Below are 27,679 nucleotides of genomic sequence, written 5' to 3' on the forward strand. Positions count from 1 at the left end.
GGAAATTGCCAATTAATTAAGGTGTGTGAAGCAGCAAGAAGGGCAGTCTCTTGCTCTCTTACTTTCTCTCACCCAATTTAACATTTATCACTGCACTTCTCTTGTATCACCAAAGAAGTCAATCCTCAACTTTGAAGTGTCGTTCTCTAATGCCATTAGGGATGTAAAGAACAATGATTTTCATTTGTCAATTACTTTCTGAATTAACAGACGAGCTGTTGGGTCTTTGAAATGTCATAAAATGTCAACCAGTGTTTCCCAAAGCCGAAGGCGCAGCCTACAGTGTCTTAATTTGTCCCAACAGTTAACAACCAAAAGATTTTTTTGGTCATTATTGTGGAAGATCAAGGTAATTAAAAGACATTCATGCTTAAAAATATAAAGAAGAAGAATTTTGGCAATTTTCATTGAAGAAATGATTTAAAACAATTAGTTGATTGTCCATATAGCTGGTGATTATTTTCTTTTGATTAATTGACAAATTGTTGCAACTCTAAATGCCAGCTCGCTTATTACTAACATACAGCTGCTCACAGCTGCCAATGAAAGAGTAAGAAGTACAAAAAGTGAGAAGGGACAGTGTGTGAAGAGTGGTGGCACAAAGAGAGGGATTGATTTATCCAACCTTCAGGGATCCAGTGGAAATTGTGAGAACGCACCATGTGTACCTTCAAAGCCTATCGACCACAGCATATACATTTTAAAATCAAAGCTCACCAAGATTGTACAGACAACCAACACTTTTACTGAGAAAACAGACTTTGTCAAACTTTGCCGCGTGAACTTCGATGCCCCGGCTGAAACAGTTTCACTCGCCTCTCTCTGATACGTCTTTTCACTTGCCTAAGCTTGTTAAAACATATGTGCACCTTTTTAATGATTAAACCGCTTCCAAATCCCTCAGAGGCATTTGCTGCTCCTTCACCTCAGCCATCATTGTTGTTTTAGCTCTGTGAATTTTTGACATTGCTATTTCTGCTTTCCCTGGGCTGCAGTTACCTTCTAATCTTTGCACACACTCAGTGCAGTGAGTCTTTGCAAGCAATTCGAAGCAACAGCAGCTGTACACAAATACTATGCATAAGATGCTGTTTTTGACTCTTTTTAAGGGCATTACTTTTGAGCAGGTGAAAACTTTATTAGTATGTCGCTGTCTAGAGGATCTTCTACTCCTACTGCTGCCTGAGAGCTCTGACTTTGAGTTAATATTAGAAACTAGGGTGGGGAGATTATGTAGAGGAACGTACAACGTACAAGGAGCTACCAAGATTCAACTTTTTGGATGGTTCAGACATTCTCACCAATTGCAGGAAGTTGAGATAGGTTATTGTCACCCATTAAACAATATAATAAGAAAAAGAACCTGGAAGAGAAAGGGTACAAAGGGTACATAGGTAGAACGGTTTAGGGCGTATGCATGTCAGGTAGAGTTCTTTGGTGTGCTTGGAAAATTGCCATTTGAAACCAAGATAACCAGTTTGAATAATAAAATGTGACATGAACTTTGGCTTGCACTTTCATGTGTGAAAACGCCTTTAGTCATTCACTTGTTCCCGCAGCCAAGTTAATACGTTGCTTACTTTAATAATAACTCAGCAGATTAAGTGCGTGATATAAAACTGCAATGGCATGCAGTTTATCTACTGAATATTAAAAAAGTAGAAGGACACTGAGACATGTCTCCGTTCATGTTTGATGCCTATTAACCCTCCTTGCCGATGACATCATCCTGTCTGGGAGTGAGGTACGTAATGGCCCTTCAGATGACTTCAGACATTACAACATACCCCTTATCTCCCCACCAGTATAACCCCCAAGAAAAAACATTATCTACAAAAAGTCTAGTTCTGTGCTACAACCTCTGCTACTACTTGCTTGCAATACTGGTGAAGAGTTAAATACTATTTACAGAGCATACATATCTACATTGTGGATTCAAGTGCAACATAGACAGGTAGACTTGAATGTTTATCCTTGACTAACTGGGTTTGGTCTGTTATTCAATAACAGTTTTTAGGCAGAAGTTGATTTTATTTCTATTGTTTTATTGTAGATATTACACCACATCATCATCAACACATGATGTTGTGTTTTTGCAGTAAAGTTGAGAACCCCTACAGAAAAGGTTTCACTAGAGGAGTTACGATGCAGTTACAGCCCTGCAGTTGCCCACTCATTCCAAATCACCAAATAACTTTGCTAAGATTTTATAAGGCTGTCAGTTGCTGTTGTTTTTGATTGTGCTCATGCCACAGTAAACACACACAAACACAACAGTGTACTCATTAGTCATTCTGTCATAAAAGCAATGTCAGCATGAACAATAAATATGGCTCATCCAAAACACTGCTTTTGTCTGTCTAAAAGGAATCGTGCTGGCAGGCAGCACCTCAAACAGTGTAGTAACCAAGTAGGCCACACATACTGTACTACATGCAATACAGGAGGACACGGCTCCTTTACAACTGTCCGATTATAGTAGGCGATAAAGTAGCAAGAAATTTGCCTATCAACCAGTCCATCTGAAGCTAAAACACAGTATGTAGATGTAGGACAGAGACAAAGGGGGGAGGGGTAGATAAAGCACAGAGAAGACCAATTAAAGAGAGATGAGGTAGGATTATGAGGAGAAGGTGAGTGATGAGGAGGAGGGGGAGGAGAGCAGATAAAGCAGCAAAACATCAATATTTGCTTACTCCTGCATTCAAGAGTTACAGAGTGAAAGGCATTGCAATACAGGTCAATAGATATATACTCAAAATGTATGCAAAATTTAATAGAACACAAGGAGAAACCGTGATTGAACAAAGAAGAAAAGCAAAGAAGCAAGAAAGAAAGAGGGAAGTGCCGGAGAGAAAAATATTTTGGTCTCTGGCCCACATTGCTCAACCATGAAATCTTAACTTGGGGAAATATGGGCATTTCACACACCTATGAACAGTAGTGAAGTATCCCCTGCACTGATGTTCACACAAAGCGCAGAGAGACAGCTGAGCCTGAGACCAGATGGTTCAAAATTCCCACAAATGCCTGCGCAAACGCACACATACCCAGTAGCTATAGTGAGCTTGTGACGCGGGTTAATTTTTAGAGTTTTGCATGTCTAGACGCCACACAGGCGGTGGCAAGCTGGTTCCAGCAGCCGAGTGTCCGGATGCATAATTAACAGGCTGGTTTGGCACCTGACAGCCTCAGAGGTCACGGTGTCCTCTCCATTAGCCGGGCGCCAATCAGCCTCTGGATCACCTGAGCACGTCCTTGTCCCAACAGCAGATTGCCCAGAGGACATCAGTCACATTATACGGCCCAATCAGTGGCCGGGACCCACACAAAGGCCTGAACAGAGACAGCTAGAGATAGAGCACAGGGGTGATGTCTCCCAAATGAAGCGGAGCTGCCACTCAGGGTAGATGGGGAGCAAGACAAAACGCACCCTGCACAAGGATGCGACCTTGCGGAGGCTTTCCTCCGATGGCACAGATCAACACGAGAGCAGGCTGATGGACACAAACCGATTCAGCCTTACTGTTGCTATACCTGTGGCAATTAAATTGGTTTCTTTTCTCGATGCTAGATATATTCATATGTCTATTAAAGTGGATTTGCTGTAGTAATTTCAGTGATGGGTGCAAATGTGTTGCTTTTAAATGTCAGCCCCTTGCAGGTCAGTATAATTGTGTTTCTGAAAATGCCACAGCAGGTGTCACCAGCTTTAATTTATCTTGGACATTCTGTGGCATTTTGTTGAGACGTGTTGAATAAGTTTTGCAATATCAATACAAAATAAAAGATTATATGAACTTTTGATTGAGGGTCTCCACCAAATCCCTGCCTGCGACCAAATGATAGGATTTAAAGCACAAACCGACGCCTCTGTCATCACTGTCATATTAGTTCTGCTGCAGAAATACTAAACACTTAAGTCAGCAATACCTCCAGTCTGATGGAAGTTCTGAAGCTACTTCAGACCGCTCACCAAACAAACCATTTGTTTCCACTCAGACTGCAACTCTAAATCTCTGGGCTCCCATTGACCTGGAACTGGGCCCCAACACAATACTGAAAGACTCCTTTGAGAGGGCCAGTACGTCAGGCAGGAGTAGGAAGGGTTTGAGGGGAGGGGAGCCAGGCTGGGGTACAGCGAGTGGTCCCTTAGCTCCTGTTTCCCAGCTAAGAGTGATAGGCCCAGGCAGATGAAAGACTCTCAGAATCTGTGAATTGAGCTCTAGACAGGTCTCACAAAACTCGATGTGCTAACACAGGACCTCCTTCAAAACCGTAGAAGAACTGCTTTCAATTGGCAGGCCCATTGTCTATCTTTAGAAAGCTAACGTTTGACCTCTGATAGGCAACAATGCGGCGGACACATAGTATTGCCGTGGCTTCATTTGGGAGATTTGAAGCAATAACAAGATTACAAATTAAACTTGTGTATCTAACGCTGTAACTTCTGTTTTAAGTGAAACTGATTTAACCACAGTAGGATTTAAATTTGAAATTCTCGTGAAGTATCCCACGTTAGATAAAGATGCTCATTTTTATCCAAAAAAAAAAAAAAAAAAGGGAGATCTCATAAAGACCCCATTTCATAAACCAACAGCTGTAACAGCTCATTCTCATTCCCAGGGCATCAAATACCGCCGTTATGTAAAAGCTCTTGGCATCAGAGAGATAGGTACAAGATGCCCATTGGCATCTGGACTGTGAGCACCCGGGTCAAAGAAGGAGGTCACGTGACAGAGTAGAAAGAGTTGGAGGTCAGGGTGGTTGGATGGATTAAACACCGGTCTTTCAGACAGGAAACCATTGTTAGAGTCTGTGAGAAAGCAAAAATCAAGGTGGAATTCTTCTAAGTAACTTAAGTAGGTTAATGATCTAAGGTATTGAAATCAAAATATTTTCACATTTTATTTATTTTACGTAACTTTTTTTGGTTACTTCCTTAAAATTACTTATTTTAACCCAAACCATAATCTTTTCCTGACCCGAACCTTGTGGTTCTGGTGCCTAAACCAAAGCCACCTTGTGTGTATCTATTGTTTGTGAGAAATTTTCGACATCCTGGGATTAAAACTGGTTGACTGTAATCAAAGTTATGACAATTTTCTAACAATTTAAAGGGGTGAAACTAGTTAAGTTAAGTTGTGCTTTTCTTGTTTCTTTGCAGGCCATCTGCGTGCATCTTTTGGGGGTAAGTAACCAGACTAATATCTCTTTATTGTTGATGTCATATCCTGATACTGCTGATTTTGTAGAGTTCATGGTCTGTTCTAACTGCATGTTGGATAGTTGGATGGCATTTGAAACCGCCTCCTCTGTCACTTTTCGATATGATAGGGATCGCCTGTGTCGATCATTTGCTGAAACTTTCCAAAATGACAATCAGGCATTTACACCTACTTCTCTCCATGACTGGCTGGCCAGGTTGTGCAGAGGTGAGAGTTTTTAAGTCAACTACTTGTGACACTTCATGTGTTCAACCCAGTGCAACACTATCAATGTCTCTGTGGAGATATTGTCTGAAATTCGCGCCATTATCCCAGTGAGACTAATTTGTGAGATTTCTTTTGTGGATAAACTTACATGATTTCCCTTGATGTTCACTGATATGATGGTGGATATTATGGAGGGGGATGTAGCTTCATACTGTAAATTATACGATTTAAAATGTCCTTATGGGAATACATGACACTTTGCTCCTTACCTGTTAGAGTATTTTTATGTTGGTGGATTGATTCACCTTGAAATTATATTTTGATGGTTAGGTTACTCTCAAACATGACACGCAGTCGAACGTGTTAATAGTTAATCGTAAAAACCCAGTTGTCACAGAAAGGATGCATATCATTAAACAACAGTGCACATTTTTACAGAGGCATTACATTTTTAGTGTTCAACCAAGTCATTCACCAAGTGCATTGCGATTTCAATCTCACTCACCCATTCAATTTGGGAGTAACTCAGGGTTCAGTGTCTTGCCCAAGGACACTTCAGAAGATGGACAGGAGGAGCCCTGCATTGAATCTCCAACTCTGCTATTAGAGGACAACCAGCTGCACCACCTGAGCCACAGCCACCTCATGGTGACAGAAAGAGTTGTGTTAGTAAAGATAAAAGAGAGCTGACAGAGAAGTTCAAAAAGCTTTTTCAAACAGCTCCTGTCTCACCTCTGCATAGCTGACCAATAACGATGTAAAGTGGGTGTGAATGTCAGCTTGCCAGTTTCATTAAGCTACAAAATTTGTCGGACACAATCGTCCCCTGCAATTCCTGGCTGGAAAAAGTGCTGGGGAGGGGGGGGTGGGTCCAGCTCTTCTGACAAGCAATGGCTGCTTAAGTTTTCTGTCAGAATGTTCTTCAACAATTGGCCATTAAAGCAAAGCAAGAAGCTTTCTTTGCTCACTAGTCTGTGGCCTGAAAAGGACCTCTGGCTTATATTACCCATGGACATGAGCAGAATGGGGAAACACGGAGATGGTGTGCATCTCGGACCATGTCCAAACTAAGCTGACTAAATTTTTTAAAAAAAACATATTTTTTCTCTTTTCTTTGGCATCCATCCACACAAAGCCAAAATTTTTACACCCAAAACTGAACTTTTGAAAAATCCTGTTTGAAGTAAAAACTGCGAGCATCTGTGTTGCATTTTCGGAGTGAATGGCTGAAACAGAACAGAAACACTGATTTATGTTGGCTCAAACACAGGTGCTGTGTGGTCGTAATAGCCGGAGCAAACCTTCCTGTCGCCTCTAAATCTTTCTGGGGCCATTAATCAACGCCTCAATGCAGCAGGTATTAATTAACTAATTAACAAGTGACAACCATGTGCCAGGGAAAAATGTCAAGGAGAACAACTACTTTGTGTTCAACGATAGTGAAACAAAATGTAAGTGTTCAGAGAGAGCAGCAGACAACAGAACCAGGTGACAACATACAAATTTGTTGTTTTTCATGAGAAAGAGAAGAAAAATGAAGAGATGTAGCTGTTTTTCTGTCAGCATGGCCTTCTCGATTAGAAGGAGGCCTTTATGAAAAACACCTAAAAATCCTTGTGTGTTGATTTTACATGTAAACTGGTGTTTTCAGATGAATCCACCTTTCTGTGGATGTTAGTCAGAATATCTTCGGCTTTGAAGGCTTACGTCAGCCAGATCTCATCTTTCCGTGAGTACAAGCAACTCACTAAAAGTACTATGTGGCATTATGTATCCACACTTTTGTGGTGGCTGACAAATGCATTCGGGACCTGTCAATGACCACATAAGCAAAATCATCTCTTTGAGTAACAAAGGATAACGGACCGCGCAGCCCCCTCTGGCCTCCATGGCCTAGTTCCCCTTTTGCTTTCCCAGCCCAGAGTTCGCAGCGCTCTGCCCACGCTTCCATCGTACTTGTCTGTGTCGCTGAGATGTGGAGGTTTTGTGTTTAGTTTGAAAGTGCTTTTAATCCCCTCACAAGTCTGAAAGCAGTTGGCCGGTCAGTCGTGATCATGTGATAAAGGGTCTTTCTCTTTGAAGATATAGATGTGGAGTTATGGTCGGAGCCCCAAAAAGAGGCTGGCAGTTTTACATTTACATAAGGAGGATGTCCTGGAGGGACGATATGCTTCATTAGAAGATAAACTATATAATTAGAAAGATAAAATGGTGTTTTGATCTGTTGAGATTTGGATGTGAAGCAGACATGCTCAGTGTCTCCAGTGTGTGACGATTTTCTGTCATAGTTCAAGACCTCATTTAATTTGAATGAATAAAAACTACGTCACTTCACCGAGTTTAGATATCTTCACTTATTCGTACATTTTAACACACACACACACACACACACACACACACACACACACACAGGGTCTGAAAAGGGTATTAGTTGCAGTGGCCTGTGACATTGCTACTCCAATGAAGGGAACCATCAGCCTGTAACAAGTAGAGATCTATTGACTCAAAGGAAATGGCACAGAAAAACATCAACACGACACATTCTCGTATGATACATAATAAACAGCAAAGACAGAAAAAAGAAGCATAACGAATCCAACACTCATCAACACCAACTCCTCAGTGCTGCACAAATCCAAGTGATACTGATACAAGTTCTTACATTCTGCACAACTCAGATAAAGGAATATTTTGCCCTCATTTCAGAGTCCTTGATGACATATTTGTATTAATTTAAATTGATCAATTTAGAGATAATAGCAGTCAAGTCTTTCAATCTAAAACTATATTTACAAAAGTGTCAATTTTTTTTTAGGTTTTTGGTGACTAGTTGTTTTTATGAACTAAAACTGTGAGTCAGTTTCACAAGTGTAATTATCAACCATAATCTAATTTCAGACATTATAGCCAAATGTGAGAAGTCCCAGAGTGCCCTAAGTTTTGGTCAGTGCTGTGAATCTTCAGTTACATGTCCAAAAAAGAGAGTTGTTGGTATGAAATGGGAAAGAGGAAATAGTTTTGATTTGAAATGATATCCTTGAAGGTACTTTTTACACCCTAATTTGTAAAATTGTACTTCCTCTTGGTGTCGCACATCTGTCAAGACAGATTCATTGAGTTATTGTGACTTACACTTGCTGATGATATCATTATCACTGACATCTTTTACAAATACAAGACCATAAATCTGTTTGAAAATCTCAGAAAAGAGTTACACAGAACTGACAATTGCCACATTTTTAGGTTTTCTTCATTAAAAAGGTGCTACAGTCGTAGTTTTCTGTACAACCATGGGTATGTTGCAAAGACAACTGCTGAGAAAGAAATTGGCATACATTTAATTAATTGTGACTGTGTGTTTGAAAAAAAAAAAAAAAACAGGGCACACGTAGCCTCGGGCTAGCTTACTGAATTCATGGCAACAGTATACTTCTTGTTTATATCTTTCAAAGCATTATGGGAACATTTTCATTTTCAGAACAACAGATATCCACATTTTCTATCGTTCTGCTTTGACAATGACAGACATGTTTAAATACAAATATTTTCTCGTTAAGTTTGCTTACACCCTTGACTAACCAGTCTGAACTAGCCAAGTGATGATGAGGTCACTCTATTCATTTGACTCTAATAGTTTATCAATACTTTCCATTTTGCCAGAGTGAATCTTTTAATGGAGAGGATGATAATATTCAGTCAAAGAAAAGTGGAATGCTTTTATGGTAATGTGGCTGAATTGTGCATGATGGAATAATTTATCATCTGTCATAAAAACAGAGACTTCTCTGGCTTATTTGTCCGAAAAAAAAAAATTGTTTTAAATTTTTAAAAAAAAGACCACCTCCTGCTATAAAAAGGATGCACACACCTGAATAAACACTCTTTATCATCTGTGTGTTGGGACATTGTAGCACCAATGTACTTTCACCCAAACAACATTTCACCAGCAAACAGCTACATTTGGGCTCTGTGACATGACTGTCGAGTTCCTCATTTATTTCATTGTGTGTCTGTGTATGTATGTGTGGGTGAGTGTGGCTCTGCTGAATATATGTTGTGTCACAGGATCGCCTCCTGGGCCAGGGCTTTATTTACTGGCCTGCGTTTGGTGTGTAGTGGGAACACAGCCGCCACAGATCACTACACCACCTTAATTATGTTATCAGTCAACTCCGGGTGTAAATATCCCAGAGAACGTATGGGGCCCAGTGGGGAATGTGCACAAATCACAAACACACACACACATGCACACTCGCACACACACACACACACACACACACACGCACACACGCACACATGCGCACACACACACACACTCACAAACTCTGTCAAATGTATCCAGTCCTTTAGTCACCATTAATTACAATCTATTTCTGCCTTGTGACTGATGTGTGTGTGATCAATATGTCTGAGGAGTTACGGAGTACTTATTTACAATCTGAGCTCCGTAGCGGGTTTCAAACAAAGATGGACGAGGGAAGGCAACAAAACAAATTCAAAACTAGAAAAGATAAGTAGAGGGAAGATGGTGACACCGGGACAGACATCGGGTGAGGAAGAGGGGGATATGGAGACAAAAAAAAAAAAAAAAGACAGTTCAATCATTGAACAAAGTAGCAGCTTCTCAAGGACTGCTCTAGGCAGAGCTGTTCTTTCACACATTTATCACACACATACAGTGCATGCAGGCAAGCACGCACGCATGCAGGCACCCATGCAGGCGTGCACGTATGCAGGCATGCACGCACGCACGCAGGCAGGCAGGCACGCACACACACACACACACACAGACAGACACAGACACTTCAGTAAGAGTGGGACTCTCAGAGTCAGTGTTGTTTATACATGGTGAATATATGAAATATGGAGCATGGCTGTGTCAAGCAGCCCGGAGCAATAGAGCCTGCATCTGTGGGATAAATAAACGTCCTGTGCCGGGGAGAGTTCAGGTTTGTTTTCAAAGAAAGTTCTAGCCAACACTGTTGTTTTGGCTCTGCGGACCTGCCTGGACCCATGCTGCAATAATAACTCACTCTTGAGATAACTTTCAATATTTCCCCCACCACCGTTGAACAGCAAACAAATGAGGGAGCTCAGTATAAGGTACCGCAGCGCGCGGGACCTTCGCTGCTCCTCTGGAAGTCAAGCATTCAGACCCCGTTTTAATTAAATGCAAGTCATTGGTGATTTATTTCTGAAGTCGATCAGTAAACTCTGCACAGATTGAATATGTTGCAGATTCTTATGGATTAATAAACACATCATTGGCTTCTGATAGCTGAAACAAACTCCCCCTGACTTCGTCACAGTGAAGACATATCTAAAACTGTGCATTTCGTCTTTGTCTTAATGAAACGTATGTTTGTCTCCGTGGTGTGTCTGTAGCCTGTGTTTTAGTATCACTGGCCTCGCTGCGGTGACTAAGTAATTACCATGTGTCCGACCCTCTCCCATCCTGTGCTGTCCTGCCTAATTGTGGTTGTCACCACGACTTCCATTTAGCTCCAGATAAGAAACTGCTGGATGCCCGTACATGCAGACTCAAGACCTTTTTCACAGAGGGCACATCAGGAAGATAAATGTGTTTACTAATAACTCTTTCACAGCCTCCATTCAGGATGCTCAGTGCCCGCTGGCTGGTGACTCATTTTCATCAGCACAGGACAAGCAGACGTGCGACATTACAGTGGTGTGTATAGCTTGTAATAGACGGCAGCGATGGGGAGATTGTGTGACGTGTTTAAGGGATGCAAATTTGGCACAAAATCATATATGCAAAAGACTGCATGACAAATACATAGCACCAATGAGAGCGCCGGTGTATGTGTATGTGTGTGCCAAAAGTGACGGATAAAGAGTCATCTGACCTGCTATCTGCTCACGACAAGTGAGGTCTAACAGTGAAATGTACCATTAAACCTTGTGATTATATAAAGAGCCTTACATAAAGCTCAGAGCTTGCTAAAAATAATGAACCCAGTGGTCTTAACCCTATATATAGGCCTACCAGTGAATTATTCAATATAAGTGAAGTCGGACAAAAAAAAATAAAAAATACACAAATTTACGCAACAACTCAACTCAACTCAAGTACCCTGCCTGCTGAGATTTGAGGTCACCACTGTAAAGTGGTTTGAGCAAAGTTTGCAGCTGTAGCTTTTAGTAGGCAGTAACAGGCAGGGCGAGGTGGGAAAGAGCTGGAGATAAGCAGAGTCTGGCTGTGAAAAACCGATAAAAGACAGAGTCTTGTTTTATTTTCATTTCTCTGTTTGGTTCACTTTGCTCGATGTGAATTTAACTGTCGGTTTCTGTCTGTGATTTTGCCGATATGAAGACCCCTTTTCAACCCATCTTACGACCCCCTTTGTTGTCTGTAACAATAAAGTTGTGTTCAATTTCAAGTTTTCATTTTCATTTTCTAAGAAGTGGGCAGCAGGAGAGGAAGATGTTTGTTCTCAAAGTAGCTGCTTGACCTTGGTGCACTAGGAGGGAATTCATCAGCGGCTGGCATTTTCTCAGCATGAGCTTTCTTTTATGCAAACATGAAACTCTGCCCAGAGGCCACCATGCCACACAATGCTCTTGGCTCACAAACACATACAGACACAACGAAAATAAATCGGAAATATTTATCCAAACGTGTTAAGACTTAAACAGACACAGAGAACCTTTCATTTATAATTTAATTCATTTAAGGACAATGTACAGTATCATTTGTCGGTGTTAGCCAGCTGGCTAATTTTCAAATGCAATCCTCCAGCAAGACTTTGTGAAAACAGAGTAGTAATTTCTAAAAACTACAAGCATGCAGAGCAACAGGAAACAACAAAACATTAATATTGCAACAATATCCACTATCCTGTCCAAGCAGCCATACAAGCAAAACAAAGCAACAAACCATTTTGACAAATGAAGACATACAGAGCAGCAATAAGAAATAAGATGTAAAGAAAATACAACAATTATATAATTGATTTCTGCAAGAAGTAGAACACAATTATAGATCGGTATTGTAAAACTACAAAGAAAAGTCATGCAAATCTGACCAGCTGGCAAATGACACTAAACATTTAAACAGCGAGATAGTGGTAACAATAATCAATGTATTTATTCTCACTTTTTCTCCCAAATAAGCAAATATCAGTACATACTGGCAGGTAAGAGAATACCTCTCCTTTCCCCATGCGTCATTCTGGGTTTTCTATTTAGCCAGAGTTAAAATTGTACAACCTGAGTTAGTCTTTCCAAAACTTGTGTCAGTGCACCTGTGAGTCAAAAACACCAAATCCCAACCGTGAAGTCCGGACACAAGAAGAAAGAAAGCTGTCACCCCTCTATTTGGACAGAATCTCCAGTGAGCATTGTGCCTTGGTTTGAGTTTTTGTGAATAGCAAGCTGACCCTGGGTCTGTGTCCCATACCCAGAGGGGAGCTGATGGATGGGATGAGTGGTAGACCACTTGGCCGAACTTGAAAGCCCTCTTGCTTGGACCCTGGTGGGTCTGTTTGTCACAGCTCAGAAGGCTCTGTTTGACTCTGTTTGGATCCACAGTACTGTTGTGTGTGTCCCTGCGTGGATAAGTGTTTGAGTGCATGCTAAGATCCTGGCATGAGTTTCTCCCAACTGAAGATTGTGGATATAGAGAGGTCCTTTTGATCTGGTTTGTGGTGGTGCAAATGAGACATCCAGGGGAGAGTCTGGAGAGGAACAGAAGCAGCTCTCTCTTCTTCTCTTGGTGTGAGTGAATACAGGTAATGTTCGACGCGGTCCTAGTAATTCAGGCATAATGAGAGCATAGTAGAAGAGTAGAACAGCAAAGTGAAATAACTTTTTAATGTAGTAGATTTAACCTATACACTGCAGAAGAGCGAGAGGAGACGAACTGCAAAAATAAGTCAACCTTAAACTGTCGGTCGCAGTATGAAACTGTCTTAAGGCGCAAGAGACTTCAGGAGAAAGAGGAAAACATTTTCGGAACATTTTCGGAACTATAATGGTTAGCAGAATAGGCAATCCACAGAAAATTTCCATCTGGAACTCATCACAGGGAGGCAGAGTGGCTTGCTCTTGCTGCGGTGACTGAACTCACCACACACACACACACACACACACACACACACACACACACGTGATGACTCATCCCAGGCAGGAAAGGGAAGTGGTGTGCAGCTAAAACATGTATAACTGTACCTAAAATTAATTGTTGCATCCTAAAACCATAGTTTAAAAGTCAAACTCAGCATGCATGGACATTCCTCTGTAGGGCATGGTCCAATTGATATACAGTGTGGCTGCCATTGAATAACATGCAACTGGCACACAAGTGCTTCATTCATACTTTCATTATAGGAGTTCAGGTTTTTACTACCTGCTACACTCTGTGGTTTAACATTTATAGTGTCATTGTAATTAAAATTAAAAAAAAAAACTAGGTGCTAGCTTGAGGCTGAAACAAGATTGCTCAAATCAGTCTCTCCCTGTTGCTTTCAGCTGTACTCCTTTTATCCCTCTAGCAAATGTACTCCCACCTTCATCCACATTACACATTTTTTGGAATACATAAATTTTGGCAAATATTTAAAACACACTTTGGTTTTAGGCTGGTGCACATTTTATCCCAAAAGCCGACCATATACAGCAGCTGAAACCATGAAATCCAGTGGCTCTGTTGCAATCAAGTTAATTATAGACCACCCGCCAGACACTGGCTCAACACAATGCATATAAACAATCAAATTAAAGACTGTATGTCTATGGAGGAAAATGTCTTTGTCTAATAAAAATGTAAGGCAACCGTTTTGAGTTTACAAGTCCATTTAGACACAGCATGCATATTTACATGTACACATGCATGTAAAGTACATACAGAAAGTGGCTAAATATCAATTCCACTGTGCATTACTCTGTGATCTTTTACAGAAACATTTGTGCCTTCTGAGAGAGTCGGAGCTGCAGGGGCACAAAGAGAGCTAGCTGGTATAAGTGAAAATTTATCAGGAAGAAATTAGAGAACAGAGAACAAGACAGGTGGAAAACATCGACTCTGTTTGCTCTTTACCCAGCCACTTGACTTCAAACACTGCACTCTGCTCTCCTTTTTTATGGATAGCCCTTACAGAAAGATTAGAAGGGAGATAGTGGGGAAAACACTGAATTAAGCTTGCAAAGAGGGCAGAGTCCTTGCTATGTGTAAGAAGCAGTGAAATAAACTTGAGGAAGAGGAGGGAGATGCTCCCCTCCTCAGCACTGTACTTCCATGACAGAATTATAATTGTATGGATCATCAAAGAGTTCCTTCCCACTCACTTCCTGCCTGCTATAATTAGACATGTGCTCTCTCTGGCAGCCACCACCAACTTTGGGAACCTTCTGCCACAAACACCAGCCTGGGGTCAGATTTAGAGCTCCAACCAGTGGAGGAAGAGTGTGGGACTCCACACCAGCTCCATCTAGCAGCCGTTAGGAAGGTAGGAGAACTGTGGTGTAAGTTGGAAAAACACTCAGCCTTTACAACCACATGGTCCCAGTCACACAGACCAGATCCAGCAGCCCTCTGTGACCCCTCATAACTCATGCATACACACACACACACACACACACACACACACACACACACAATTGAGATCCTTAAAAAGGGCATAACAGCCCAATAGTTTGAAAAAAAACAACAACTGTGTGAGCTGCAGCAGAGCAAATTCCCATGTATCTGCTGTCACTCTGCATGTGTGTATGCATGTGCGTGTACGTATGCATGCACTTGTGTGTGAGAGAGGGAGAGGTGGAGTTGAGGCTTTTCTATGGAGCAAAAGCAAACAGTCCATAAAGAGGCCCTGCCACTCTCCCATTTCAATGTAAATGAGTCTGACTCTGTTAGGGGGGTTAAAGAACTCTCTAGGGGCCTGGCGACTACCACCGCTGGGGTCACACATGCACACGCATGCACACGCATTGACGCACTGACGCGCGTAGGCAGAAACACATAACGCACAAACATGCACGCATGCACACAAATTGTGAGGCGAGAGGCCCAGATAAAGAGCTCAGAGAGCCTGTCAGAGTGTCAGCTCCCATTAGGCCAAAGGCTGTTGTGTGTGTGTGCAGGCAGGCGTACTGCTTTTTACATTTCATTCAGCACACACACTCTCTTCTTCTCACACACACATCCTCCCAGAGCCGCCCCGCCTGGCTGACATGCTGTTTCAGACAAGACACACAAAAGACAACGGAACCCGCCTGAAAAGACAAACATCTCCTACATTTCCTACATCACACAAAGTGGGGAAAAAAAAGAGAGGAAACAAAACAAGCTCTAAATGATTTTAGATGAGCAGAGGTTGCGCTGAAAAAGGTGGAAACTTTCAAGGATTCCCGATAGGATTAACCTCTCGCGCGTACAAAACAGGAAACTTCCACAGCAGAGGTGCATTTTAAGTTTTCCGTTTCAAACATTAGAGTGCAGTATTTATTTGTTATGGCAATGTAAACTGTGATGTCATGCATCATTATACAGTAACTGAGTGGAGAGCAGAGACGAAACCACATCAAAGAGAGAGCAGAGGCGGAGGCATAAAGAGTAAAAAGACTCAGAGAGGCCGAGTAACCTCGGTGACCTGCACAATCAGAGCTGCTTTCCCTTGACTTGACTGTGGCCAGCAAAGTTGTGCAGAGCGCGCGGGGGGTGGGGGGGGGGGGGGGGGGGGGTGGGGGGGGGGCTGTTAGGACACAAACAGACAGGACAGGAGGGCTGATTTCCTCCCACAGAGCTTTCAGAAACATATTACAACCTGAGGAGAAGGAGGGGAAGCACAACAACAACCTAGAGGGGGAGACAGATAAAGCAAAGAGCATGAAAACAAGGAGGAGAAAAGCCTTTTGATCCCATGTTCAACCCATAAATAAAGATGTACACACCCACATTTCTACAGTCACACATGCCCTGACTCAGCTGACTCAGGCAGGTGTGTCAGTGTGTTGCAGCCTCAAGCATTGACGTGCTGAGGCAGCAGTGTCGTCTGCCCACGTAATCAAAAGTGTCAACGCTAAAAAGAATGGCTGGAATCACTTGAAGTCCCTCCATACTGTGTTTTGTTGTTTGGATCCCTGGTCTTTATATCTTTGCCTTTCAAGTCCAGAGCGCAGGCTGACAGCTGTTGCTAAAAACAGTCATCTGAAAACACAGTACGCTTGATCTAGGGGAACTCCAGCCACCACAGAACATTCATCCTATACTCACACACAGCTAGTCATGCTACTGACACACAGCTCAGTCGGCCTCTTCTGCCTAATCACTCCTTCTGTTCAAAAGCTTGAAACCACAGCCCACACCCCCTTAGGGCAAGAGGCTGATTCGCAAGCACACAGTCAGAATCTTTCTCATACACATGCTCAGAGTGCTCATTACCGACTTCACTTTTCACCCACATATATCTTCCCCCTAGTCTAGGGATTGGCCATGCATCAGTCACGGCCCTACGTGTACACACAAGCTCAGATCGACAGACAAACGGAAAAACAAACACAAAAACAGGCAAACTGGTCATTATTACTGCTGACGACACGCTCCCGTGGGCTGAGCAGTACGCATGTGATGCATTAATTTATCAGGACCCTGCACGTCTTGTAGAGGTACACTCAGGCTCTGTAGAGTGTCATAGAGGCCAGGTTTGGTACAAATATAAAACAGGTATTTGAAAGGGTATCGAAACTCTGGCACTGACATCAAAGAGCCTTCAGTCATAAAGCTGGAAAGAGCCCACATGAAGTCTTTGAATATAGCATTTAATTTTGAATTATATAAAGCAGTGCCAATTTGAGGTGGTTTCACAAAGTGGGGTTGAATTTATCAAAGGGAACATTACCTACGTGTATAGAAAAAATAATTCTGTACGAGATGCGATCAAAAAGTTTAGAGACTGTTGCGTGTGAAAGTAGTGCAGCACAGTAATACACCATGGTGCAGGGGGAAACAATGACTTTAATGATGAAATAGTCCAAGTTAGGTCATTTGATCAACATCAGCACCTGTGTTACGTGTGTTTTTGTGACCATGGACCTGTAATTATTGCAGGAAGCAGACATCAGATTTGCTGTCAAACTCTGGAAATTGACAACAAAGAACCTTCAAATGCTTCAAAAAGCCGAAAACAATGACACAATGAGCGCGGTGAGGTATTGTGAGTGGCATTTACGTATCAAGAGGGGCAGAACGTCATTGTCCAAGAGTGAAGAAGGTGCATCGAAACAAGAGCATGCTGCTAGTTTTCTTTGAGATATGTAGGGTTGTGCAACATGAATTTATCCCCCCAGAATCTGACTCTTAAAACCGAGATCTACTGTGATGATCTGAAACATCAGACAGAAAACATTCAGAGCAAACAATCTGAACTTTGGTGCAATGGCAGTTGGGTTCTCCAGCGTGGCAGCGTGTCCGCTCACAGCAAGTTAAAAACCAACAAATTTCTCAAAAGCTACTTTCACAAACTCATTACATTTTTTAGATAAGGATGTTAAATTGTGTTTTGGCATCATATGATATGGTTAGGAATCTGTACCTAACCATATGAGTCTGGCTGATGTTTATAAGATGTAATTAACCTCTAACCCTGGCAGTAATTCACATCTTTTTAAGGCTATTTAATTCTCCTCTTTATCCACAGTTTTCCACTCTGCTTTCACCCAAGCTCTCCACTCGGCCACTCTGCAAACCCAGTCTAACTCCCCTCAACTCACTGTCACATAATACCTGTTGTTTCTGCTATTTGGCTCTCAACACAAGGACAAGCAAAAAAAAAAAAAAGGCTTCCATTCAGCTCTGTTCCAAACAAGGGCAAGGCTGGTGCTGAGAGAAAGCGGCAAGTCAGCAGCATTTACCTCTTAGAGAAATGAGAAAGCCCATGGCACTGGCCAGTGGCCCAGCAGCATCCCTGCCTATGAAGTATAGATAATTGTTTTGAAAGCCCCTGTTGAGAGCTGCTGTCTCATTTCCATATCTCCATAGCCGTGGATATGATATAGTAGTGTTGATACCATGATCCGCTGAAAATGTCCGGCTGTATAATAACCATCTGACAGCTACATGCTGGTCAGCTCTTCTCTGTCAAGCAAAGTAAGTGCAAATTAGCGGGAGTTAAAAGAATGAGGAACATAAAAAGTAAAGAGGTAAAAATGCAGACGGTAAAAGAGGAGGAAGGGAAACAGTGTAATGGAGAGAAGCACAGAATATAAAGCACGATAGCCTCGGATAGGGTTCATTGGTATGAGTTATCATCTGCTGGTATCCATGACTGCAGCTGTAACCTTTGGTAAATGACTCTACTTAGTCTACGACACAGCCACTAGCCCGATGGGAGATAAAATTAACATCCCACAGCAACAGTGCACGGACGGACGGACACACACACACACACACACACACACACACACACACACACATACATACACACACACGCCCACTTTAAGTGTCTCTGCAGAGATAAAGACTCACACGCATAACATAGCTGCAGTATACAGAGATACTATTCATTATGCAGTATTTATCAGACTCAACAAACTGGGAGAAAATATGACATGATGTAGAGAACTGGGATGTTATAATTTCAGAAATGATCACCATTAACAACGCCTGGATGGAGGCAGAGATGTGAAGTGCACAAAAAGACTTGATCTAACTTGAGTAATGGAGAACACAGAGGGAGTGGGGGTTATGTATGTGTGTGTGTGGGGGGGGTATCTCAGAGGGGGAAAGACTTTATTTAACATGCAGGATACCACTTGTCTATAGCCCCAGGTAGGAGAGAAACACAGAGCTAAGCTACTTCAGCACTCCATCCAGCAGGAAAAGTGCAGAGGAAGGGTTTTCCCTCTAATGGAAGCCATTAATTATCATATACCCTTATACTTTCCAGTCATCACTATCTTAAGTTAAATCCTTTAGGAGGGAGTGTGCATTGTCAAAGATGGGGTTTTTCTCGTCTGTAAAGGGTCCGTCTGCCCGCCTGTCCGTCTGGGGTGCACTTAATGGCCTGAACACACTCTGGAGCTGTCTTATGGAACTGACTGATGTTATCAACAGATGAATGACCATGCAGGCCAAAGGTCAAGTCCAGCTCTGTTGTTTTGACTCTGAAACCCTGTGTGCTCACTCTGCTTCCTCTCCTCTAATCCCCCCCAGCTGTGTGTGTGTGTGTGTGTGTGTGTGTGTGTGTGTGTGTGTGTGTGTGTGTGTGTGTGTGTGTGTGTGTGTGTGTGTGTGTGTGTGTGTGTGTGTGTGTGCACACATGCGCCTCTGTGTGTGAGGCTAATAGAGAGAAAACAATTGCTGAAGTCAGTGCGGATCGTGTGTAGTGTTGCTGAAGCAAAAAAAAAAAAAAAAGACCTCGGTTTACTTCATTTAACTATTATCTACCTGTGGGAGACAGCAGATGTTATTTTTATTCAATGGCAGCTGGCATCCAGCAGGAGCAGAGAAATCTATCGAAATATTCATTTGGCGCAACAGGAAAGAGAAATCAATCCCATAAAAACATAGCACTTAATAGTGTTCCATTAAACTGACTCTTGGAGCTGTAGAGAAATGGCCACTCCACTGCAGGAAGGGAACTGAGAGGCTACACTGTTTTCATCAGGCTACAATTTGGACTGAATAAAGTCACGCTCCATTTTCAGCCGCCCCTGACAACTGCTTTTTTAAATGACACCTGATATCATCACGCCCCCAACAGCACCCCTACCACCATTCAGCTGGAGACACACTTGAGGAAGGGCATGTGTGGGAGAGGGAGATGAGAAATGGTTGAGTGCTGTGGTGGAGGAGTGTGTGTGAGGGGGTCAGACGCCAGAGGTCCAACATCTCCGTCCCAGCACCACCACCACCACCACACACGACTGTCTCCAAGTGTTTGTGCGTTTCACATTCCAACTGTGTGTGTGTGTGTGTGTGTGTGTCAGTCAGAGGAAAGTCTCCAGACAGCGTCGCAGTTGCAGTGATGTGGTGCAGCAGCAGCGTCAGTGTGGAGCTGTCAGTGATAGATTTAATAAATTAGTCTTATGAAGGGATATGGAGAAAACATCACCCGAACTGTCTGTTGTAAACGTCCATCACAGCTTTCGGACCGACTTCCTGGTTTAACCCAGCAATACCTGCAGAACTGAACTGCTTGTTTACGACCTGTATGGTCATCTGTTGATGCAACGCTTGCCTTACCGGACTTTGTTACAGCTCCTTTTCTTCTGTTGGTACCAGCTTGGATTGACTCAACTCTACTCACCATTTTGGGGTTTGCATCGGGCCAAAGTTGTGGATAATACCTGCTCCAAGTGAGCTGAGCCATTAGTAAAAGTTGACAAGAAAACACTCCAGAGACAATCACGTCACAATCACTGCGTGTACAACATAGGACATCCTGCACAAACCCGCTATTATTAACCAGCCAAACTCCTCAAATGTCTGCAATTGTTCTTATTCATTGGACTTCTTGATTGATTTTAACCCACAAAACCACAACTTGGTCAATTGAGGCTGTGCAGACGTTCCACTGAGTGTGCATTACGTTGAATATGACATCATGGCAGTTTCATGCAGCATCACTACGGTAACAATGACACATTGAGGGGGTATTAAGTGCAGTGAACAAGGCAATTCAGGCAAAGTACCTGGTACCATATGCTATTAGAGTCAAGTAGAGGTGGTAGTGGAAAATGTCTTCAGACATTCTTCTGCAGATTTCCGCAATTATTTTTCTGAGTACAATTTTGTAGCTAACTGAAATATTCGGACACATTTTTTTTTTAATATTATCATTTTACAAGTTGGTTCACTCAAATCCCAGAAACTCATATTAATCACTTATGGTACCTGACTGATTGTGCATATGCTGGGAATTTGGGATAATCCGTTTTGGCTCTGATACCAGTACAAAAGAGAAAAAAAAAATCTGTTATTTGAGGTGTATTAAACTATTCAAATATATTGTCTTTCAGAGACCAAATGTTTTAACATGCCCTTAAAAATTAAAGAGGCTAGTCAAGTTAGATTTAGAACATTAAACAATGGACACAGTGACCCTGGTAACTCTCTTTAACCTACAGACCAACCAGATGTTTAATCTGTGTGGCAGACCTCAGAGGGGTATATGGGAAAGAATTGAGTTTGGCAGTGACAAAACAAGACTGACTTAAAGTGGTGACACATATCCAAGGAAATATCACATACAAAAACTCAGTCTTACATTGGTTTAGCATCCTATCTAATTCCATATACTCATCTATCTCTTGATCCCCTGAGGAGATGTGACACAGTAGCCGGGAAGAAGGAGCAAAAGCATGTTGGAGCTGGTCAAACCCCCAAGTGTAGAGTCTGGAAAGTATTAACCCTGAAAACGTCTGGCTGGAGAAGTGGGTGTGCGCTTCAATATGGGTCTAAAAGATTTCCCTGTTGGTGTGTGTTAATTAGCCCGGAGTTAGTGGGGCCTGCTACAGCTTGTCTGACGGCTGACCTGGAGAGACAGGATTACCTTCTCCAGCTGCTCTCCTCCCTGCTGCCTCCTCCTAATGCCACCTTTATTAAAGGGACAGGTGACACTGCCACCATCTCTCACTCATCACAATTGGCCCATTTGGTAATAAGGTGTGTCACAACCGGACGTAGAGTGGGATCAATGTCAGATACATCAAGCTGCAGTAAAACGATAGGACACTCATCATTTTCAATCATTCCTGGTGATAGTAATTCTGCACATCCTACATCCTGTATTTCATAAATTTACTTGATTCTGTCTGAACACGTTGGTAATGACTAATAGTGGAACTGATAAACAAGTAAATGGAGCAGATACAGTGAGCAGAGTCCATGGCGAGGGATAGTGTGGTTGGCATGAAGGAACATAGTCTGATGAGGGTGTGAGTGTAAACATTTGAAGCCATCTGCATTCATGTGAACAGTTGATGTAAATGTGATAAAGGCTGTGGAAGGGCCGGTGAATTCCTACATACTGGTCCTCCTTGTAAAACCCACCATTTGCTATTGTCATGCAGGCGAGGCCATTCCTGCCATTTCCTTGGACACACACAGAGAGACACTCACAAACACACTGCCCCCCCCCCTCCTTCCCAGCTGACTGTGTGTGGACACCTGGTCTGGATCTCGAGCCTGATGGCATTCCTAAGAGCTTGGAGCTTAATTCCCCAGATTAGCCAATACAATCCGCTTTAGGGTTAATCAGCATGTAGCATCACCAACCCTCCAACCTTTATGTACACCCATAGAAGTAGAAACTCCTGCATGGACATTAAACTGTCTTTAAAAAAAAAAAAAAAAGAAAGAAAGAAAAAATTCTATAAAGAGGACAGTAACAACTTGCTTCACAGTCCTTCCATTGGCTCTTTCCACTCATAAACTATACACCATGTGTTTGCTCTCTCAGAAAAGTTTGGTTGCCCCTTCTGAGAGGCAGAAAAGATGCCATTTGCAGCATTTATGGTGTTTTGCTGACATGAGACATTTGCTAACCCCAGCCTGTAGAGAAAGTCCTGGATAAAAGGCTTTTCCCTTAAATCCCAGATAGCCTCCGAGCTCCAAGGAAGACTTAGCTGCCGACTGACAGTCAGGATGGGAGGTGGGACAGGGTTTTGATGCCGGGGCTTATGACTGGCGCTGGGGTTTTGTAAGGGGGTAGGTAAATATTTGGGCTTGCAGTTGTAGTTTAAGTGCTCTGTTAGCAGGTTGCGGGTGGCTGGTTGGAGTCAAGGCTATGGCATAGCATTTACAGGCAGGCCGTAGGGGATTCCTTGAGTTTTGGGATGTAACAGAGGCAGACTCATCTTTCTGTTGGCTGAGAGGTAGAATATCATTCCCAAGACAGGGTCCTCTGTGTGGGTGAGTGCAGTTGCCTTTGGGGCCCCTGAATGACACCTCACAGCTGCCCTCCGTGCGCCTGTCTGTCTGTCTGTCTGTCCGTCTGTGTCAAATGCTGCGTCCGGTGGTAAGGTCGGAGAATGCAGCGCCTACCTCCCAGCATAAGCTCCCAACACACAGCTGTTCACTATACAGTCAGTACCACACACAGCACCTGTCTGCGATGTGTGCGTCTGTGTATGTATGCGTCCCGGCCAGCATCACACACGGGAATAGACCCCTTGCTCCGGAGCGTGTGAATGAAGCAACCTCTGAGGCTCTTCCTTTCCTCTTCACACTTCAGTCTCAGCCTGCTAAATCCTGCTTCTATCCGCTTCCACCCTAAATAAAGTCATATCCTTCCTTCCTGAAAATGTTAACTTCTCTGATAGCTCATTAACTCCATTACGGCGAACGTGAGAAGGTCTCGGATCATCCACATGGTTCACTGCCATGTTCGGAGCATTCATTAACGAGACTACAGCGATGGATCTTAACAGAGATGTTAGGGGATCAATGCTGTAATGAAGGGCATGGTGTGTGGGAGGAAGCATTTATTATCATTATCAGAGGCAATAAAACTTTTGCCCCCCAACAATGGGCTCCCTCCCACGCTGAATGAATGTCAGTGTTAGGCTTGGGCCACCCTAATTGGTAGAAACATTGTTCTAATGGTGTCAAGGTGGCATTGCGTTATAAGAACATCATCATTCATTTCGTACATAAGACAGAGGGCAACTGTGTTACCATCAACTCAAGTCCAGGAAAATTTCATACTGCTCTCCTCTAGTGCTTCGATGGCCAGACCGATTCAAACATTTAGATGGAAACTGAAATGAGATCAATAAATAATGTCATGTGTGTCACTCAATCATCAGCATTTCACACCGATATAGCGGCTTATCGGGGGCTGCAAATTACCCGCAGCACTGGCTATGAATATAATTAGCATTCTCCTTTTCCTCAAGAAAATTTGAATAAACGCAATTACTTTACATCAGAATTTATTTCACACCTTTCCGTGCATTTCCTTCAGTAAATGTGGCAGTCATCAGGGTCGCATCAAAGCAAACTAGATATTGTAATGTCCTTACATTTAAAGCAGAAAACAAGTTATGACAAAACAGATTTGCTTTCCTCCCAACCTCATAAAATAGCTGAAGGAGCAATATGTGCTAACAGAGCACAGGTCATTTCACTGCAAATTACAGATATATGTTTCTATCCCACCTCCAGTCAGTGCATTACACTGTTGGCTATAAAACTTGCCACCTTTCTCTGACCTTTCGTGAAGATGAATATTCCATAAAAGCAGGTGATGGAGTCAATTTGATGGCATTATCTTTATTTCTACAATCTGTGACATACAGCTTGTCTAAAGAGCACTCTGACACTGTGGAGTCCAAACTGTTATGAACTACCTTAGTAAATATAAAACTTCCATTTCTACTCACTTTTTGCATCAGAAAATACAAATTTTAATCATAATAGTATTCAATTATTCTGTTTTTTTCTGAAAGGGAATACAACAGTTTTTAGACATTCTTTTGGAAAGGCCTCATTCCTCTGGGTGGGCATTTCCCACAACAGTGGGTGATTCATATCCTGGTTGAACCCACCTAGTGCTCACAGCTTCTGTCTTCAATGTGATGTTAGTTTGGAAACCCTGTTTGCATTATGGTTTGCTCAGACACTCTGAAGGGCATACAAATCAGCAACTGGTGGTGATGCCATTGAAATGTTTGTTTCAAAATGTAGCTCCAATATACAATAGTAAATATCAATTTGAAGACAGACCAAGAACAATGCCTAAAACCTTTCTTAAATTGATGGTGTTGTACTCTGTTTACATTGGAGAGGGTCTGTTTTTCACAGCTTGGTGAGTTTCAGCGCATAACATTGGATGGATGGATGGATGGATGGATGGATGGATAAATAGTTACTTTATTAATCCCCAAGGGGAAATTATTTCGCTACAGCAGCATTTATAGATACAGGAAAGAAATAAAATAACAATAAAAAATATAAAATTGCACAGTACTGGTCAATGCTGATTGGTTAAAGATTGTTCCATTAGTTTGAAAATGAACCGGAGGTTTAAGTTCATTGGGGTGTAATGACGAGAAACAATCCTTACTGAAGGATGGCCAAACCCCATCTATTCAAGCAGTGAATTTATGTCCAGTAATATCTGCCTAGGTGACTGACCCCTTGACGGTCAGTATTGCTACCAATCTACTGTCAGCTTCCTCAGTCTTGCACTGATTGGCCCACGTCACAGTTCTGTGAACCTTCTGATGATTGATTCAGATTTGTTCCCTTTTTCAACAGGCCCACACAGCATTGATTATGTACCAGTGGCAATTTATGACGCAGTGGTGGTTGAAACGTTTTCTAGATGGGGCCGTTTCACATCCAACCACTCTCATTAACTATCCCTACATGATTTAATGCAAGGTACCAAATACGTGCAAATATATTCAATCTAATTATCTAAAAGTGCTTTATTACTTTAAAAACGTAATTATTTGCAATTATGCATTTGTGTAATATATCATTTAATTATATTATACAGTATATGCCAATCGAATGTTTTGTAAAGAATATCAAGAAGTAAACTCAGAGGTTGACCGGTAGAATAATGTACAGGACTTACTGATCTGCTGAAGCTAAAATGAGCTCTGACAGAGACTGTTCATTTTCTCAAATCAGTGTTTTCAGTCACTAACAGTCCAAGTTGTATCTGTCCAACAAGCAGCTCCTGCACAATCAGCACATTGTTTTCCCTAAATTATAATTAAGAAAAGGACTAGCACTCGCTGTCTCTCTTTCATGGGTCCATTGGGTGATGGCAAATCACCAACCTGCCGGCAACCTACGCCATCTGTATGTTTACCTGCAACACCACATCAACTAATATGGAATCATTTATCACAGCAGAAACATAAATATAATTTTTGTTACTTTTTTGGATATACTAGTTTTGATTAAATAAATTGAAACAAACAGCAGTGGTATAGGCTACATACTGATTTCTTCATAAAATGGACTTCAGGTTGTTTTTGTTTTTTTAACGACGCTTTGAGACATATACAGTAAGTTACCACTTGGCTAGAAAATGTAACCAGTGCAGTGTATTTTGTTTATGTTTTAACATGACATTTGGTGTTTACTCTAATCCAAAAGGGTTAGCACCAGAGCGGGTGAACAGATTTTTGACATGGGTGGCCTGAGTGCATCCGGCTGAGTTGGGAATTCAGAGAAAAGGTCTGCATGCAGATTGGAAGACACGAGGCCTCTCAACAGGACTGCACAGTCAGGTGACAAATGGTGCCCCAGGCCAGCCGTGTGCCAAAAACGGTCTCTTAATCAATCAGAGGTCACCATAGGCTCAGTCCAGACTGCCTCCACCCTGTGAGGCAGCCATCTGACAGAACACTTAACGCAGAGCCAAGAAGCACACAACCTTTTCTTCTGGTTAGCACAGCCCTGTTGCTGTTATCGTCATCTTATCCCTTCTGAAAACTGGACAACTCACAACAGAGATGTGTTCGTCTTTCTTTTGCGTGTTCATTATTGACAGAACAGGTCAGTCTCACGTCAAAATGTGCAATAGCTATGTTGGTCCACAGGACAAAACGTATTAATGGCTCTAAAATCACGAGGTGCCTGTTTGATACTCAGTTGTCCTTCAAGGAGGTCTTGTGACTGAGTAAAATAAGTGACAGCATCTGTATAGGGATGTGGTTGGGGGTGGTTGGATTGATCTATCACAGGACTACTTAGTATAATTAGGGGGGATTAATAAAGTAAATACCTACCTACCTACCTACCTATAACCCAACAGATAATATTCTCTTAAACATAACCAAGTACTTTTGTTGCCTAAACCTAACCAAACTGCGACCGTGTCACCTGTTACCCCAAACTATGATGCTCTCGTAAACCGAAGCACGTGGTTTTGGTGCTTAAACCCAAAGCAGATTGTGCATATGTGGGACACCCATGGACATTGTTGGACAGTCACGTGATGGACACAGGCCAATCGAAAAGAATAGACCAAGTAAAACGGAAGTATCTTACAGTTTGTGAGCCATTATTGTGTTTTGTACTGTGGAGCTACGTAGCTATGACATATTGTGATGTGAGACTGGGTTGGCCAGCAAGTCCATGGAGCCATCTTAAACATATTTAAATTCAACTTGACAACTTCTAATTGTGTACCTTGAAAAAAAAATTTATGTATCCCACTTAACTTTCTCTGTTCGGTTTTTATATTCTCACGTCCCCTAATTAACTGGTGGGAAATGGTCATGTTGCAGTGAAACATCCATCCCGTCTCTGGCCGCAGCCC

General features: G+C 42.3%; 1 protein-coding gene across 1 annotated transcript in view; it reads left to right on the forward strand.

Moving 5' to 3' along the window:
* sema6d (semaphorin 6D) overlaps positions 1-27,679 on the forward strand; it is a 66,181-nt gene that overhangs the window by 14,968 nt on the left and 23,534 nt on the right. The window contains exon 2 of the mRNA XM_069173474.1: positions 5,168-5,191. The gene's annotated coding sequence lies outside the window, so the exon portion shown is untranslated. The remainder of the gene's footprint in view (positions 1-5,167; positions 5,192-27,679) is intronic.

The sequence above is a fragment of the Embiotoca jacksoni genome, unplaced genomic scaffold (assembly GCF_022577435.1).
Source record: "Embiotoca jacksoni isolate LCO1_2020_lvr unplaced genomic scaffold, fEmbJac1.0.p SCAF_6, whole genome shotgun sequence".
Lineage (NCBI taxonomy): Eukaryota > Metazoa > Chordata > Actinopteri > Embiotocidae > Embiotoca > Embiotoca jacksoni.